Here is an 18,661-nt window from a genome sequence, read left to right as displayed (position 1 = left end):
ATAATAAAATATAATATAAAAATATTATAAGTTATTATTGATGTGAGAAAATTGTCAATAAAAGAAACTATTATCAACATATAGGCCTCCTTTAATAAATGTTTGGTGTTTACTGATGGAGTAAATCTATGAGTAACACACGCACTACTGACTGCATAAAATCATCAATTTTGCTAAAATATTACTAATGAATATGAAACGTAAATATAAAATGATTTTTTTACTGATGGCAAGGATGCATCAGTGAAGTGTGGAGTTTCTATCAGTATTGGGCCGTGGTAAAGCATCAAAATACACTAACGGTCTTAGAAATCAGTATAAGATGACATATATTGTTGGTTTCTAGAAACCACCATTGATAAATTTATTGACACCATCTACACTGGTGGATTTAGTTGGCCGTCAGTAAACATTTCACTGACAGTTGTTCCACTTTTACTAATGTTTTCTTCATGTTAGTAAAACTTCATTTTTTATGGTGTGCAATGGCTTGGTTCACTTATGGCATGAGGTTGAATGCCGAGTGGGCGATGGTATCCTTGAGGGTCATTTGTTTCTAGTTTAACCTTTCTCTTTTTAGCCCAAAATGTTTTTTCGTTCATTATGTATATTATCTAAAACTTGCTGGTTGAATTTGTAGGAGTCAAACGAGTTTCTAGATGAGTTCTCATGGTCATTCAACTTTGTGGAGACTGGTCAGTCATATGAAAATTATTTTTTTGCCTTTTCACAATAAATTTTGTTTGCTTTACCTCTCTGTATTTTTCCCCAAGAAAAAAATTCTTTTCTAACCTTACAGTGCCATTTTTTTCAACAGATTGATTGTGTTCTTGCATGGTTAAGCCCTTGTTTTTTGTCGGCCCATATCTTCATTTTTGTCTTGCTCGTCATTCTTGGAAGATCATATCACCAACTATGCATTATATGTTATTTTCATTATGTATAAATTGTGGACATCCAAGTTCATCTTGAAAAGGTGCCAATGTTGTGAGTCATCAAAGAGGAGGAAGCTAGTAGATGCACTTTTTCATGTGACTAGAGATGGAGAAGGTATTCCAAGAAGGAACTAAAATTGCGACTGAGTCATGTTCTGTTTCCAAGAGAATAGGTGAGGGAGGTTATGGGTCTGTCTGCAAAGCTGCCTCGATCACACACCTATGGTTGTGAAAGTACTTCACCAAGATGGGCCCAACAAGAAAGATGAAAACATATATCTAAACATTAACTATAGTTATTATAGTTGTAAGGATCAAGTATATGAATCTCTGCCAGTCTTTATCTATACGTGAGTGATTGTGTGTGGCTATAATCCACTGTCACAAAAAAAGCGTCTTATTGAAAAAAAGCGCGTATAATATGGCAAAACATAGTCAACCATATAATACCAGTAGAAAACGCATCTTTTTTTAGAAAATGTCAAAAAATAAAAACGTGAAAAGAACCATATTATACACGTTTTTTGTGTTTTTCATATTTTTATGATTTTTTATTTTTTTATAATTTTTAGGGTTTATTAAATGTTTTAAATTTTCTAAAAATTTGCTGAAATTTTTCCATTTTATTCCTGAGATATACAACTTTGTCGTATTATACCCGTCTTTTTCCTCGCCATATAATACCCATACATGTTTTTTGTGACAATGCTATAATCTTTCTTATTAGACTGCACTAACATATTTCTGTTTTCCTAAAGTATCCTTTTCTATTTGAATTCTTCTAGTTCTATAGAATGTGTTAACTACAAAGATAGATAAATATAGGAAGCAAGTCAAGGAGAGGACAAAACCAAGAAAGTTTGTGGTGTCAAGAAGGTAGAAAAATGATCAACATTTTTATCTTTCAAATATCCTTCTTATAGTTATTCCATATGATTCATATTCTAATGTTTGGTATCCTACATACCAAGGCTGGCGACGCAGCTAAAGCCCAAAAGAAGAAGTGAGGAAGCAGTTATAAGGATTCCTTGGAGTTCAAGCTTGTGTTTTGTTGATTTTTGTCTTTTGATGCTATCTCATGATTTTAGATATGGCTTGAAAACTTTTTAAGGTAGATCCCAGGGGCCCCAAATTTTGTTTCTGTTTCAAGATTTCTGGACATTAAATTAATGGGATATTTTTCTTGTTACCTGGCACTTTGTAAAACATGTCTTGGCCGTGGATTCTTGGTGAAAACTTTTGTTTTCTGAAATTTTCCATTAATTTTTGAGAAACCATTTATATTTTTTTCACCCGCATGCTTAAAAAACTTATTGACAGAATAACTTGAAAAATCAAGGTTCCAAGCTCCTCTTCTGTCTCTTCGGAAATTGCTAAATGAGTTTCTTCAGCAATAATATTTATATAAAGCTTTGAGAGCGAAAGAAGCATACATGTCATTTTTTCTCTTGGTAGGTAGTACTATGCATGAAAAGAGTTTCTGAAATTTGCCTCTCATAGGATGGAAGAGACATCGCCAGTTTTTTAGATCATGAATACCCTTACCTGCACGGGTCGGCCATAAAATGGCTCATTTGGTGGGTTTTGTTTAGTGTTATGTATTTCTTTTTAAATCAAAATCCCAGAATATTTCTTCCATGTGGTTCATTCCCTCATGCTGTGGGGTCATGTTTTTGGCACAGAGTAGTGTTCATGACATATGTATAGTGTGTGCACACATGTTCATAAGCATGATCTGCAAAATTGGTATTTTTTCTCTCTTTTTTTTTTGTGATGAAAACACCAGAAATGGAGAAGCCTCCGGCTGGACTCTAGTATCTGGTATTTGAGACACATTTAGCTCTTCAATTTGTAATTTAGCTGGTATTTCTTTGTGGTTTATTTTTTCTGCTCCAAGGGGTTATCTTTACCAATTAAAAGGAACAAACAAAATTGAGCTTCTGCTTTTCTGCCGATGAAGACAGGATCTACAGTCTACATTCTCACTTCATACCACCAACTTCTCCTCCTTACCACTTCTGAGTAAAATAAGTATTCCTTTGAATTTCAAAATTTTTTCAGAACCTTTTTAGATCATTTAGAATTGTTGATGGAAACTTATGCCAAGGTGATTAAGTTGCTGCACTGAGATATCATATATTGCTTTGGCTGTCCAACAGACAATCATAGTGTGCTTAGTGATCTTGGTATCATTTAGGTTATAGCTTTTATTGAAGTTTTCTGCTGATAATTCTTAATGCAAATGATGCTAAAGTTGCTTTCTTTATTCAGATTTGTGTTTTTTTGTATTGGCTTCATGTACTTCATGCATTTGACTAATTCATCTTTTAACAGTTTCCTTTTCCACTGTCTTTGTTGACCTTAATCAATCCTAATTTTCCTAAAAATGCTGATATTGTTATTTTTTCCAAATTATGCGAGTTCATGAGCTCTATAATTTAAATTTTCTATTGCTTGGGTGTCAAAATTTTGGGTAAGGAAATAAAAAATGATGGTGGTTGTAGTTGACTGTGGATTATAGAATGTTTGATTTTTATTACAAGAGGTTGAGGTTGGAGACCAACAAGATTAGGACAATGAAGTGGATGAGTATGCTGGAGAGAAGAAACTAAGAGAAGATGTCAGTGAAGTTTGATGGGAATCTTTGAGAGAAGAAGCCAAGAGTTGACTAGTGATATGAATGACAAAATAAAAATTGTCATGGTTAATTTTATATTTCATTTATGTAAATAAATTTTTTATAATAAAAGTACTGGTGGCCTTTCTCTTATTATATATATATCTCTCTCATATATATATATATATATATATATATATATATATATATATATATATATATATATATATATATATATATAAAACGCAGTTTTACACAAAAAAACCGTGCCTACAACTTTTTAGCTACAATGCTAATAGGCACAACTAGTAGCTGCTGTAGGTACGGATAATAATTGTTGCTACAGGTTTGTACCAACAGCTTTTATAGTTTTTCACAATTGTTTTTGCCATCCCTAAAAACATATTTCCTTGTAGTGAGATGAAAGTAAACAATTATACAATGCTCAACTTGTTGCAAAGGAGTACACCTAGGTTGATGGGATTGATTATCATGAGATGTTTTCCCCAATTGCCAAGTTAAGCACTATGCAAACTTTGCTTGTGCTTGCTTCTATTCAAGGGTGGTATCTATAACAAATGGGTGTCAGCAATGACTTCATCCATGGTCAACTTCATGAAGAAGTATATATGACATTACCTCCTAGACTTTTCAGTGAAGGGCAGCATCCAAGAAATACAGTTTGTCGACCTCATAAATTTTTGTATGGACCCAAACAGTGCACACACAACTGGTCACACAAGCACAAGGCAGCTCCTAAAGATGCTAACTTTGTATAGTCGGCTGCTAATTGTGCACTTTCCATGTGATATTTAGGGAGTCAATTTATTGTCATACTTGTATACATTGATGATCTTGTTATTGCAGGTATGGCGAGCATGACATTGCTATGGCTCAATATAATGTAGTTGGTTCAAGCTCTTAGTCAATGTAAGTAGGCACTGTGACTCCCACATTATCAAGCAACACTTGAGATTTAGGAATTCCAAATCTTCCCCAGGAAAAGGAGTATTTCTTCCATTTCAAGTAAGACTCAGTTGAAGGCATATTGTGATGCCGATTGAGCAGGTTGTCCATCAAGTTGAACATAAGTTAGCAGTTATATTATTTTTCTTAGAAAAAGTCATATTTTGTAGAGGTGGAAGAAACAATCCACAATAGGTGGATCTTTCATAGAAGCAAAATATGGAGCCATGATAACAGCTGCTTGTGAGATTATTTAGTTGAAGGCAATGTTAATGGATTTGGGATTATGTCATGTAAGGCCAATCCACTTACTTTGGAATAATGAAGCAACCTTACACATCTCAGCAAATCTAGTTTTCCATGAATGCACCAAACATATGGGACTGGATTTTCATTTTGTTCGAGAGAAGATTCAATGTGGTATCATTTAGTCGCAACATGTGCCCATGTATTTACAACTTGTTGATATCTTTACAAAGCCATTAGTAAGAGATACATTCCAAAATATAATAGTCAAGTTGGGTGTTACATATTTGCACACACCAACTTGAGGGGGAGTGTCTAATATTTATTGAAGACTTGAAAATTAAAGATTTGCAGGGGATAACATTTTTGAGATCCTTTCCATATGTTGTGGATCTCATCCCATTCAGTTTTCATTTATTTTTACATTCTATGTTGTAACTTTTATTGTTGTAATTCTCATATCCCACAATTAGGATCTTATATATATATATATATATATATATATATATATATATATATATATATATATATATATATACACACACACACACACACACATGCACAATTATGAACAGAAAATAACAAATTGTTACTCAGTCTCTCTTAAACACAAACTCTATATGCTTTACAAGATATGCTTTACAAGAAGCAACAATTTTGCAGATATTTCTTGATAGCCATTTATTTAGAACTAGAAATTATTCAAGTGGTCCTAATGGGGAAAGAAGAATAGGACTGACTTGTATATTTGTAGAAGCTAGGTTGTTATTAACACCTTCTATTAATAATTTGTAGAAGCTACGTTCTTATTAACTTGAGGCAATTTAATTTCTCATACCCACTCTGAGCCCACACCATCTTTATCTAAAGGTAAACAATAGAAAAAGGGGGCAGCCATCAACTTAACCACAGCGATGAAGGACCAAGGTAGGTGACTCAGTGGTCATAGGTTAAAAGAAACCCACTTGTCTATGCACAATGCATGGTACTTATTGCTTCAATTTTATAGATTCTATGCATTCACTAATTAAGTAGGAATTATCCGCTTATGAAGAATATGCAATTATTCAATTCAAGCATTTACTTAAGTGAAAAGGTCTTACCACCTCAAAGTCTTTGATAGAATATGTTAGTGAGTAACTACTATGAAACTGTTGTTCCCCATCAAAAATGCAACTTCTGCACTCATGAAATGCTCAACTAACCGTTGTGAAGAGATCCACTAGAACTTGTTAAATTCTCTAATGGTAGGAAATAACTTCATGGCACAAAAACTTGATTTCAAATATAAGCATTACTATGTGTAAAGGAAAAGAGGTCCAAGGCTATCACTATAAGCTTTCAAACCCAAGACAAGTTTGACTGCAACATTCCAATTCCCAAAACGTTTGTGCCAAACAAACAGCTTATCAATACTTACCTTGGAAATTGCAAGAAGTGCTGTCATTGTAACTCCATACATGGACATTGATGGTTTAGGATAGGCACCATTTGTCGATATAAGAATAACTGACGGTCCTTTGCTAAAGTAAGGTTGAGGAGCCTTATAAAGGGAAACATAGTGAGTGATGCTTTGGGTTAAGTATGACTAGTGTCTGATTTTCCAGCAGGCTTCAATAGACTCAGAGATTAATAGTGGGATGTTAAGTAGTGGTTGTGGTCAGTGTTAACTAAGCTTCTTTGACATTGGAATTTTGATAGACCATCTCGGTTAATCTTTTGCCAATTCAAACTCACATGGTAACTTTCAATCTTACCTCATGCAGTTTCAGGAGGTTTACTATCATTGGTTGATGGTTCATATGAATACTATCATTGGTTGTTTTAGTTTGTGGCACATTCATCCTGGTCCAAGTTATATCATCATTGGCATCTGGATCATCTATACTTTGAATTTGACATGACTCAACTTCATAATACTTCTCTTCAACATTATGGATATGTACATTAAAAAAAAATCTATAGGTTTTGTCTTAATAACGACATGTCAATCTTCTTTCATAAGAACTTGATCATAAAATACTTGCTTTGTTTGCGATGCAAAGACAAGGATTCTTCATACATGCATGTGAACCTAAAATTAACTAAAGTACAGCCAAACTTATTGTTTTTAATCCCAGGTGAATTCAAAACATTGAACCATCAACACTTAAACCAGAGAAATCTCACATCTTTAAAGTGTTCTAATTCTATAATTTCAATTTTGTCTCTATAATATGTCATGTCACCAACAACAGGTTTTGCAATCTCTAGTATAAAAATTTTATGTTTTTGTTGTAACAACAACTCCATTATTTTGAGTTTCTGTCGCCTTTTATCTTCATGTAGAAGCAAAATCCATTCACAATGAAACCTTCACATCTTTCTGCTATCTTATGACGTTTTCGTGACAAACATATAATTTATTCAATTATGCCTTTGGTAATATCTTCTTCATGGACTTGACAAATCTAGCACATAAATAAAATTAAATTAAGTGTTGACGAATCTACCACATAAATAAACTAAGTTAAGTGAACTACAACAGATACACACACACACACACAAATAAGATATAAACATTTTAAAGGATGAATTCATACATATATGAGTTTGAAAGCGGTCAAAAAACATATCCTTGTGAACTCTCTTGACATCATGAGGCCTACCATGTTGTCGTTTTACCAAGTTAAGGTGTTTTCTCCAATGAAAATCATAAGAGATAAAAAATTTAAATTTCAAGTCATATCTGTAGTAAATAAATATAAATTTAAAAACTTACTCTACATAAGGTGCCACTGCCTCATAATTAAATAGCACATACATATGTGCTTGTTTTAAGTTCATATGTGTTTTCCAATGAGAGGCATTCTATTACACAATTTTCATCAATTTCATCATAATTTCATTCATTATGATTAAACCTTGCCTCAATGTTCTCAAAATATCTCGAACAAAATATGAGGCATTATTCCAACAAATACCCTTCTGTAATTAAACCTTCTTGTTGAATTTTGTTGTGTATATATGTTTCACATACCTTTTGACAAGATACATCCATTGGTATTGTATTGGTTCACCCAATCTTGCCTCACAGACTAAATGAATAGGTAAGTGAACCATAATATCAAAGAAAGTGGGTGGAAATATTCTCTATAAGTGACATAGAACAAGTGTTTTTTCTTTTAAGTTCTTAAATATATCATCATTTATAGTCTCAAAACATAGTTCTTTAAAAAATCCTCACAACTCAATCAAAACCAAACTCACCCTCTCTGACAAGCATTTTCTCAATGCTAATGGCAAAAGTTGATGCATTAAGACTTGGTAATCATAACTTATAAGTCCCAACGCTTTATGTTTTTTTTCACATGTACACACACCTTGAAATGTTTGATGAATAGCCACCTGACACCTTGGTGATCTTTAATACCTTGCAAAACATTTGTTTTTATGTTTATCCATAGTACAACATGCAAGCAGCAATAGTATTTTATTTTTGCAAAGGATGAAGTGGATGTTGTATTCCTAGCTTTTTCAAATCTAAAGAACATTGCTATGATCATTGGCTTTTACTTCAACATTCGAAAGTGCATCTTGGTTTTGTTTCTAATAAATAGATGCACTGATACTCCTTTAAAGTGATGTTGCATCAATCAGTGTGCTCACATTTGAAATCAAAATCCTAAATTGATCAAAATTTAGCTTTGAATCCACAAGCAATAATGTCCAGATTTAGACATGATAGTGCGCTTCAGGTTAGGATGAATTGTGTGATCAAGTGGTGATCTCTCTGAATACAAGATGATATTACTTTGTTGAATCCAGGATTGGGAGAATTTCTGCTTAGAAGTTTGAGATGACATTGAGAGTGCTAAAAATGAATAGAAATTAGAAATGAGCTCAACTCAGAATGGATTAATTAAATTGAGTTAAAGATAGTCATTTCAGACATTGAAGAACAAGTTGCTAGGTCATTATATGATGACTAGCTATGGATTGAGAGAATTTCAGTTGAGACACTCAAAATGAAGGAGATAAGGTGACCTTGGTGTTACTGTAACTCTTTAGAGCTAAAATTAGGATGGGTGAGCAGAAAACAACTTTGAAAATGCTCTCCTGACACTGGGAAAACTTTAACGTGAGATCTATAAGAATTGATAAGTCACTGTTGAGAATTACTCGAATCACTGATCTAGTAAGCTCATTTTAGCTTAAATGAAGGCAAATGAAAGGTTTATAATAGAAATTAGGCTTTCAAAATTGGGTGTTTCATTGAAAATAGTCTATTGGTACTGAGAAAGATTTGAAAACAAATTTGGTAAGATTAGCGGACGATCTGGTGTGAAGAAATTGCCGAAAAACAGCAGAAATGGGTCGTTTTGATCTAATTGGACCAAATATGAGCTGGAAGATGGGTTGTAAAAGCTCCTAGTGACTTGAAAATATAAGAATTTTCATAATTTAAATGGTAAAACATAATTGTCAAGAGTTCCATAGGTATTTCATGAAAATTAGACAATGTTTGGGCAAAATGAGGATGAGTGACAAGCTAAGTGATCTAGGTCCAATTTTAGGCATTTAGATTTTAAAATCTGAGCCTGAGTGATCTTTGGCCTTTGTATCTGCAAAAAAATTGATATAATCGATACAAAATCTCCATTAAGAGGAGTAAAATGGTTATTTTGGTAATAAAAAATTTTAGGGTGTCTACAAATGCCCGTCTTTGCTATTAAGCAGGAGTCAAGCTGTAGTTGGTGGCCTTTATACTGCACTTTGAATTTCAAAAATAATTTTTTTCCGTTGGACAAAGTTCTCAGTTTTTTAAAACTGTTTTGCAAATGTTCTGAGAAATGTCTTCCTAAAAAATAAAAATGATCATGACAACATTATCATGATCATCATGACGACCATCACCGTAGTCCGCAGGTCGTTAATCTTACTGCAGTTCATCACAAGCCGACCTCACGGATAAATGTACAGTATCCAGTTTACTCCCATCTGTTCAAGCCCTTCCGCCCAATTTCAGGATCTTCTTCCCGTTCCGTCTCACTTCGCTAGGGCGAAATCAGAAATTCCACAAAGTTTGCAACGAGAGTTCACTCAAAATGGGTTCATCTCCAGACGGTAAGTTCTCCACTTTACCATGGCTATTGGAACAAGCATTGCAATAGTTGGTAGATACTGAAACATAGTTAAGAGGGTGCAGAGTCCAGCTACCTGTGGAACAGTGGTCGGGGTCTGCCTACTTGTGGAACGGCGGTTGCCAGTTGGGGTTAGATGAACAAGTTATATAAACACACATATATTGTAGTATTCATCTTACAAAATTGAATTATTACAAAACTGAAGGCAATTCCCAGCCTTACAATGAGGTTTTCGATTTTATCAAATCTCCTAAGGACACCTTTTGTGGATACTATAAAAACGTGTTAAGAAAATGAAATAAAGATATCAAATACATCCATATCTAGCCATTAGATTAACAAATAATGGGGACAAACAAATCTTACCTATTGATACTTCTGCAGTTACAGGGAAGTATGACAGTACACCATCAATGGAGAATTCATATCGTTGACATAGGATATGTATTCAACCACAGGATCACAGGTGTAATTGTAGCATAAAGCATTGTCATTTGCAAAACCAGATGCAAAGACTACCAATCCTATGGCATGGGCATCTGATACAAGAGATGTAGGAGGAAATGGATACCGTTCTGCACCAGTGGGTAGTCCTAGTGACGTGATTGGAAAAAGGAAAAAACAATGGTCTACAGTGAATCAACATGGATACCACTAAAATTCTCTATCTAAATTTAAACAACATTCTCTTCAAAGGCCTCAAGTTAGTTCAACATGAAGCATGGACAATTATTATGAAACACTAATGCATGGAGAATTGTTAAGACAACCTGAATGGAAAATTGTAACCAGCTATAAAGAAACCCGATCATAATGCAGACAGAAGAGTGAAACTTTCATATCATACTAATTGATTTCATATGCTGCTTTATGATTGATAAATTGCCCACAATTCTCCAAGATGTTGAGTCGAAGGAAAGAGGAAGCAAGTTCAGGTATGTTGTCTTCCTCCATGGCCTTTGCTTGTGCAGAAAACTAAAAACTTTGAGTGACTAAGGAATATTTGATAAGGAGCACTTACAAGTGATCCAAAGGTGATGTCTGAATCTGGTTAACTTGAGAAGAATATGTTGATGTCTGGCAAGATTTCCATGAAAACAATACTTGGAAGAAGAAAGCTTATGAAGGATGGGTTTGAAAGAAACGTAGAAAATATTTGACACCATTTCATTTGTATTAGCCCTAACAAAATGTATCCTTTCCTAGTTTTAACATCATTGTTGAGCTTTTTGTATCTTGTAGCTTTCATACCTTGAACTGAGTTGCCATAGAATTCAACTACCTTCAACTATTGATAAAAAAAAAATGATTACTCCCTATTGAATAAACTTGTTCTTGTTTCCAGATTTGCAAGGAAATCTACCTCATATGCTGGCAATTAATTTCTTTATATTCTTATGAAACTTGACAATGAACACAAAGACATCTAGAGGACTGTTTATAGGAATATTGGCATCACTCACTTTTGCCATGGAACACTTCAGATAGCTATCATGTGTTATTAGCGTTATTTTTTTTATAGTAATTTTGTTGTCGTGCTTAAGCATTTTGGTGCTTAAGTGTTTGCTCTTCTATCATTTGTTGCAGGTTTCTTGCGCTATTTCTCAAACCCAAGAAGGATCACAGGTAATGTACCTACTGAACTTCTACCACCATTCTATTGGCTATAGGGCCTTCATCTTGAGCATTATTAATGCCTTTAAAAAGTTGAACATCATCAAAAGAAATTATAATCAGAGCCATCATCTACCACCATATCTACTGAACACCATTCTACCACCATTCTATTGGCTATAGATAAATCATCTTGAACATTTAAGATTGTAATCAGCTAATTCTATGTTGGGTTATGTTTTACATGCTAGTTATGAAATATGTAATCTACTAAATTTTAGGTGGTCTCTATGAGTTTTCTTAGTGCAAAATTTTCATGCATCCTCCACTTCTTTTTTGTAGAGAATTAGTATATTTGTTACAAAGTCATCAATTTGGAAAAAAGAAAGTGAGCTATTGGTGATGGAGGTTCAAAAATGTTGTTTAGGAAATTGTTGTGTCCTGTACACATTGCTAATTTCTTTTGCTATTGAGGTAATATAGAAATACATTTATGTTTGGTTTTCATATGCTATTTTTATGGATATCAGCTTTGATTCTTTCTAGTTTTTACAGCTTTACTGCTGTTTTCATTAAAATAGCATCTTATAGAATTTGAATTGTGTGAACACTATATGTAAGAACTTCAATGTAAGGAACAAGAACAAGCATCCGAATTGGTGTAGCCTACTACAATTAGTCACAAAAAACGCGTTATTTTCGAAAAAAATGAGAGAAAATGAAATGTCGTTTAAAACTTTAAAAAACATGAAAACTGAAAAATACACTTTTTTAACACGTTTTTAACCCTTTTTTCACCTTTTTTTCACTTTTATTCATTTTTTTAATGTCAAACAGTTTTTTTTCATTTTCTATTTGTTGTAAATCTACTTATCTTTTGATGTTCATGTTATTATTTTCTGACCTATTTTATTTTTCATCATTTTTAGTTTTTTTTAATTTAAAAAAATACCATTTTTCCATATTTTTCAAGTATGTCGCATTATACATGATAAAAACCTCACCCTTTGGTGCAATAAATCGCAGCTAAACCCACAGTCATGCCAATCTCCCACCCGGTTGGTCATTGATATAAGTTTTTATGGGGCGGAGTGGAGCTTTGTGTACCGGTGAAGTAGATCACCGCTGCTGATAACTATACCGGTGTGCAAATTCACCGCTGTAGGTTATGTACCTACACACCCTTCCCGAGTTACTTTTCACGGTATAGCCTAAAGTGATGCTAATACTCGTGAAAAAATTCAACGGCATAGGCTTGTTTTTTTTGTAATGATTAGGCAGAGGTTTAATGGTAAAGACTTGACTTTAGATATTACTAAAAGACTCATTAGGCCCCATTAAATTCCTCGAAAGCTCACCACAAGTGCATGCATGAATAGTAGACAAGTGCATGCATGAATAGTAGAGTATGAAGAAAGCTCACCACAAGTGCATGCATGAATAGTAGAGTAGGAAGAAAGCTCACCACAAGTGCATGCATGAATAGTAGAGTAGGAAGAAAGTTCAACACGTAATGTTTCCAAATTTGTAAAATAAGTAGCTAACCAATGTTGGCCTTGATACAGAATTGAAATAATCTTTTTCAATTGATAGATTCAGGCAGCATTACCTTGAGAAAAATGATCCTCCAAATCGATTCAAACCTTGACATAAATGCCTCTATTTACGATCTCTTTGGACAAGGAATTGAGTAGCAACAAGTGAACCAAGTAGTTGCCATGCACTGTAATCTGCAGTTATTGATGCTAGTTTGGGAATGGAACTATCTACAAACCCAAACTTATTCTTCGCACAAATGGCCATTTTCATGGCCCTTCGTTATGTTGAATAGTTGTCACGACCAGGATTAGACACAAGCACTGCACCAGGACTATTAAAATGGTGCAATTGAAATGGTGACAAGTTTGCATCAAAGTGTCGTTCCTATTAGTAGGTGGAGGAAGGGGTGGAGAGCTGTTCACAGCAGCCATGACAAATAGAGGAAAGGTAGATGGACACTCTCTCGCATGCTCTGATACCATTAAGAGAAACTGAGAGAGAAAACCAATAAGTTTGATACTTGCTATTCATGATAGAGTCCTGAATATATACTATGGATTACAAATTCCACTAACCATGGGATTTGGAGTAACAACAATAAAAGTTATAACAGAAAATTTAAAAAAATTGGCAACTAAATGAGAGGAGCTTCCACATCAACTTTTTTTCTCTTTTGAAAACCATTCCAGAGATTCAACAACAAGGAGTTTTTACCTTCGACCTCATATAGAAGGAAATTCAAACCTTGAGACGTAAGTAATAGCTTGTTGATAATGTTTATTTTCCAAAGTTACTACATAACTAAAAGAAATGGCAATAGTAAGCAAGTCACCATTGAACCACTTAATTTTACTTGAAAAGAAATTGTAATAGTGAGCAAGTCACCATTGAATCAGTTTCTTTCCATTGTGTATGGGACTGGACAAACACACACACTCAAGGCTTGCACACACCAAATAGGAAGCTATCAAATTGAAACAAAATTTTACAACAGAAACCAAAGAAGGTTAAGGATAAAGATCATAGAGGGAACATAAAACCCTAATCTACACAATATGTAGTAATATTGTCATCTTTCTCATATTGGCCCCGCACTGTATACACATCATTGCAGAAGAATGCATGGATACAATTGTTGACTAGATAAACATTTGAAAAGAAAAATGAAAGAAATATACACTTCAAGGACCGACCCATGTCATAGAGCATAACATGACTTTAACTAAACAAATACATTGACTTGAACCAAAGATTTCAAAGGAGAAAAGAAACAATTATATGTGAACATTATAAGGAAAGGATGAAAACCAGATAACATTATTTACATAGAGATCTAAGGAGAGATATATTTTTTTAGTACAGGCACGAATAAATATTACCTTTTGTAAGAGCTGAAATTTTTCTTTGGCTTCCTATAGAGAAACACATGCATACAGAAAAAACTGAGAAACGGGATTTAAGGAATAAAAATAGTTAGCTAGAGAATATCATGTTTACCTCATTTTTAATATTTTTGTCTAGATGAAGATGCAATGCCAAATTATAATATGCCTTCTTAATCCCTTGCTGGAATGCAGTTCTTTCAACACCTTATATACAAAAGGTAATCAATATGACATTGTCATTATATTTGAAAGATGAAAAAGGATAAATACCACCTTCAACAGTAAAGTAGACAAGTCATTCTTAAACTAAATGCAGCTTGAAACGTGCTCATAGAATTTTTTTTTTTTATTGAAATCATAAAATTGAAAGAGGAGAAAACTATAGTTAACCACAAAATAATTAACATGATTTAAATAGGAAAGCATCACAGTCCTAACATTTTTCCATTTGCATCACAATGGATCCAAAAGTCAGCAATTTCAACAGTTAAGATGGCTACTTCTAGAAGAGAAAAATAATATCACCATAAAGGATGTGAACTTCCATACCAGTCTATTAGAGATATACCTAGAAAAGACCGTCATATACCAGGAAAGTCTACCTCGTACAATTCAAAGGAATACCCTGTTTACACAGAACGGCTTTGTGAGCATTTAAAAAATTGCAATCAAAATCATTATTAATTACTGATATATATATATATATATGTGTGTGTGTGTGTGTGTGTGTGTATGTGTGTGTGTGTGTGTGTGTGTGTGTGTGTGTGTGTGCTTCTGAACGAGGGCAACAGCTTCTAGCCTCTGGGTATGAGGTACCGTGTTGATGCATAATAAACAAGTTGAGTAGTTCCCTTGGCTGTGCTTACTATGATTTCATTCAATTTTGAGCAATATGTACAGTAATTTGACCTCTGTACTCCACATCTACTGTTGCTTCCTTATAGTGTCTCCATAACCACCTGTAGTCATCCATGTTTTTCAGAATCACATGCTATGACCATTATACTTATATTACAGCTGCAAAAAGAAAAAAAACTAAGAGTATAAAACTTTTGACAACTAATACCTTTTGCTTTGGATAAAAAAGTGAAATAAAGACATGGTCTAGAAGACGTAGTTGCTGAAGGCAATTTATTACCCCTTTTATGGTTTTAAAGAGACAATCCTATTCAGCCTGTTGGGTAATTCAAACTACTACCGATGAAGCCTTATAAGGATCCTTAGACTACAAACACTAATAAAAAGAAAATGAACAACATATTCAACAATAGTAGATAACCTTAGGAATGGTTGAACAAGCACAAAAAGGGTAAATTGCACTCACCTTCAACACAACTCCCTCAACTCGCCATGGACAAAGACTAGTTGTGCCACACGCAAGAATTATCATTATTGATGTTTAGATATAGTAGGAAAGACTGAAAAACATCAAAATTACTCAATCCATATAAAAAAAAAGGCCATAATTTTGACCTAACAAATAGAGATGAAATCTAGTGCTGGGATGAAGAAGGACAATGAGAAAAGCCATTGCTAAGAGATTGATGCAAAACGTAGGGTCTTTGACTGCTGGCTGACCAGCAAGATCTTCCCACTTTGCTTGTGCTTTGGGATCTTCATGTTCCCCATACCCCTCTCTTTCCATTGATTGTTTTTCTTATGGAACCGACAAAGTTTCACCTTCTGGAAAGAACAAACACATGTGATGGATTATTGTAGTGGACTGGACTCAATCTCATCAAGTCAAATGTCTACTTGTAAGAGAAAAACACAATGCAGCCAGAGTAATACTCCAGCTACTATCCTCAAAATTTTCAAAGGGTGAATCGAACAGCACTAACATGCAGACCTGAAAAAGTGCCCCAAAACAGACGAACATGAGAATTAGAAGAAAATCATCCTAGAAACTCCTCAAACACCCATCAACAAATTTAATCTCCCTAGGAAAACACATGGATCCCTCTATAAACGAAAGAAATGCACAAGAAGACCCTAGGCACAAGCCCTAACCTCATGAAACCAAATTCCCAAGCCAATGACACATGTTCATGACCCATACACGTCATGATATAGAGAGATCTTGAAGCATACGCGTGCCTGCGTGAAGAAGGGAGAGAGGGGTGATGAGGATAGGGCTCACCATCTGGGGGAATGTCGAGCACCTGGACCCAGATTGGGAACCACAACTTTTGCCCAGGTTGAATCGGATTGGGGCGGAAGGGCAATGGGCCGAAGGAGGAAGTAGTATTCAGACTTGAGGCTGAAGAGGGTGGCGATGGTGGAGAGAGTCGACACAATTTTTCTATCATAGGGGGAGGAAAGAGAAAAAAAATTGGGGAAGAAAAACTGTGGGGGAAGAAAGAGATGATTTATACAGGTGAAAAAGTCACCAGTATATTACGGTAAAAATGGTTACCACTATATATTTCATGGGCCTAAACCATCACCGTATAGGCCTGTTTTATTTTTCAGTGCATAAATAAAGTTTATTCTATGGTCATCCAAGATGAGACTCAACGTGTCCTTACTCCTCAGCTGTCAAGTTCTAATAATGTTGCTCTAGCTACAACAGAAACACCAAAGGCAAAGTTCAACATTCTAATAAGAACTGACCACACCCTAAACATGATAACTGTGGTACGCTTGGGCACCCTAAATCACATTCTTATTATCAAAATTCAAATACAATTTATTATCTTTCCCAAAATTTACAAAGACATGTAATCACATTACTGTTTTCCTCTCATCTTGCTGTGTTTTTCAGGCTCGTACGTCGAAGAGGACGATTGGAGTGGGTAGCAGCAGCAGATTATATCATCTCATCTTTTCTTTAGTTTATCATTTTTTGTTTACAGTTCATGTCAATAAAGCTCGTATTGTCTGAAAGAGACTTGGTCATCCATAGTTTGATGAGACCTTTTCTTTGAATAAAGATGTTATTGTTTCCAAGCATGACTTTCCTTATGATGCATTCATAAAGCTAAACTCACTCGTTTAACTTTAACTTTTCCTGTTAGTACAAGTAGAGCAAGTAAACCATTTGCTTTGATTCACTCTGTTTTTCTTTTTTTTTTGGGGGGGGAGGTCAGAATGGCACACATGGGAGCACATTATTTTCTCACTATAGTAGTTGACTACACTTGTTATATATGTGTCTTGTTGATGAGATTTAAGTGTAAAACCTTTTCATGTTTAAAATATTCTTGTGGCATAGTGTTTAATCCATTTAACTACTCATGTTCAATGTGTTTGTAGCAACAATGACGCTGAATTTACAACACAACCTATGCAAGAATATTCCAACACTCATGGAATTGAACAACAAACTTCTTGTATTTGCACCCTTCAACAAGGCAAGTGCATCGATCGGAAGCATCATCACTTTCTTGATATGGATTGTGTGCTTAAATTTCAAATAAACTTACCAACTACCTTTTGGGTAGAATATATGTTTACTGCAATGTTTTTTAATCAATTGTATGCCCTCTACTATTTTAGAAAACAAGTCACCTTTTGATCTTATTTTCAATAAAAAAAACCTAACTATGATGATCTTTGTGTTTTTGGATCCTATGTTTTGTCAAAAATTGGAGAGCGCATAAAGACAAATTTAAATAAAGAGCCTAAAAGTGTGTCTTCGTTGGCAACCCTTTCAATCAAAAGGGTACCGAGTGTATGACCTTGAGTAAACAAATTTTCATGAATATAGATGTGGTGTTTTATGAGTGTTCCTTTTCAACAAGAAGATCATGATCTAGATTTCTAAAATTCATTGGTATTGCCAAATCCGCAAGAGCACTATAGAATGAGGAAATTGTGTCACAAGCGTGAATGGCATTACACCAGACTCCCCACCAACATCACCCATTTCATCTACTATACCTCAACATAACTGCACTAAAATACAAACTATTCAACCTAACCTGATTTCTCATAATGACTCACCTTCACTTGCTCTAGGAAGATCCAGTCAAACTTGGCATCAGCTGACATATCTTAAAGATTATGTCTAATTTGCCACCTAAGGCATGTCTCTCCATGCTGCACTCTTCAAGTGCCCACTATCCAATCCAAAACTACCTTAACATTTCCAAATTTTATTAGCATCACCTTACTTTCCTAACATCTCTTGTAAGTGATGTTGAACCTTGCTAGTATGAGAAGGTGGTAAGGCACCAGCATTAGCAAGGTGCTATGGCTGATGAGATTTGAGCTTCTGAACAGCAATACATG

General features: G+C 34.4%; 1 long non-coding RNA gene across 2 annotated transcripts; it reads right to left on the bottom strand.

The window, feature by feature from the left end:
- Nucleotides 1–13,611: 13,611 nt before the first annotated feature.
- On the bottom strand, nucleotides 13,612–16,725 carry LOC116257963 (uncharacterized). 2 transcript variants are annotated; one of them, XR_007573925.1, is made up of 5 exons: nucleotides 16,569–16,725; nucleotides 15,295–15,387; nucleotides 14,997–15,053; nucleotides 14,541–14,632; nucleotides 13,612–14,455 (listed from the first exon to the last, which is right to left on the bottom strand). It is a non-coding gene; the product is annotated as an uncharacterized LOC116257963 (long non-coding RNA). The 2 variants fall into 2 exon arrangements; XR_004173541.2 differs by lacking the exon at nucleotides 16,569–16,725 and having other exon boundaries at nucleotides 15,295–16,350.
- Nucleotides 16,726–18,661: the final 1,936 nt, after the last annotated feature.

The sequence above is a fragment of the Nymphaea colorata genome, chromosome 7, assembly GCF_008831285.2.
Source record: "Nymphaea colorata isolate Beijing-Zhang1983 chromosome 7, ASM883128v2, whole genome shotgun sequence".
NCBI classification, from domain to species: domain Eukaryota; kingdom Viridiplantae; phylum Streptophyta; class Magnoliopsida; order Nymphaeales; family Nymphaeaceae; genus Nymphaea; species Nymphaea colorata.
Note: the sequence above shows the minus strand (reverse complement) of the source record. Positions and strands in the feature narration are given on the sequence as shown.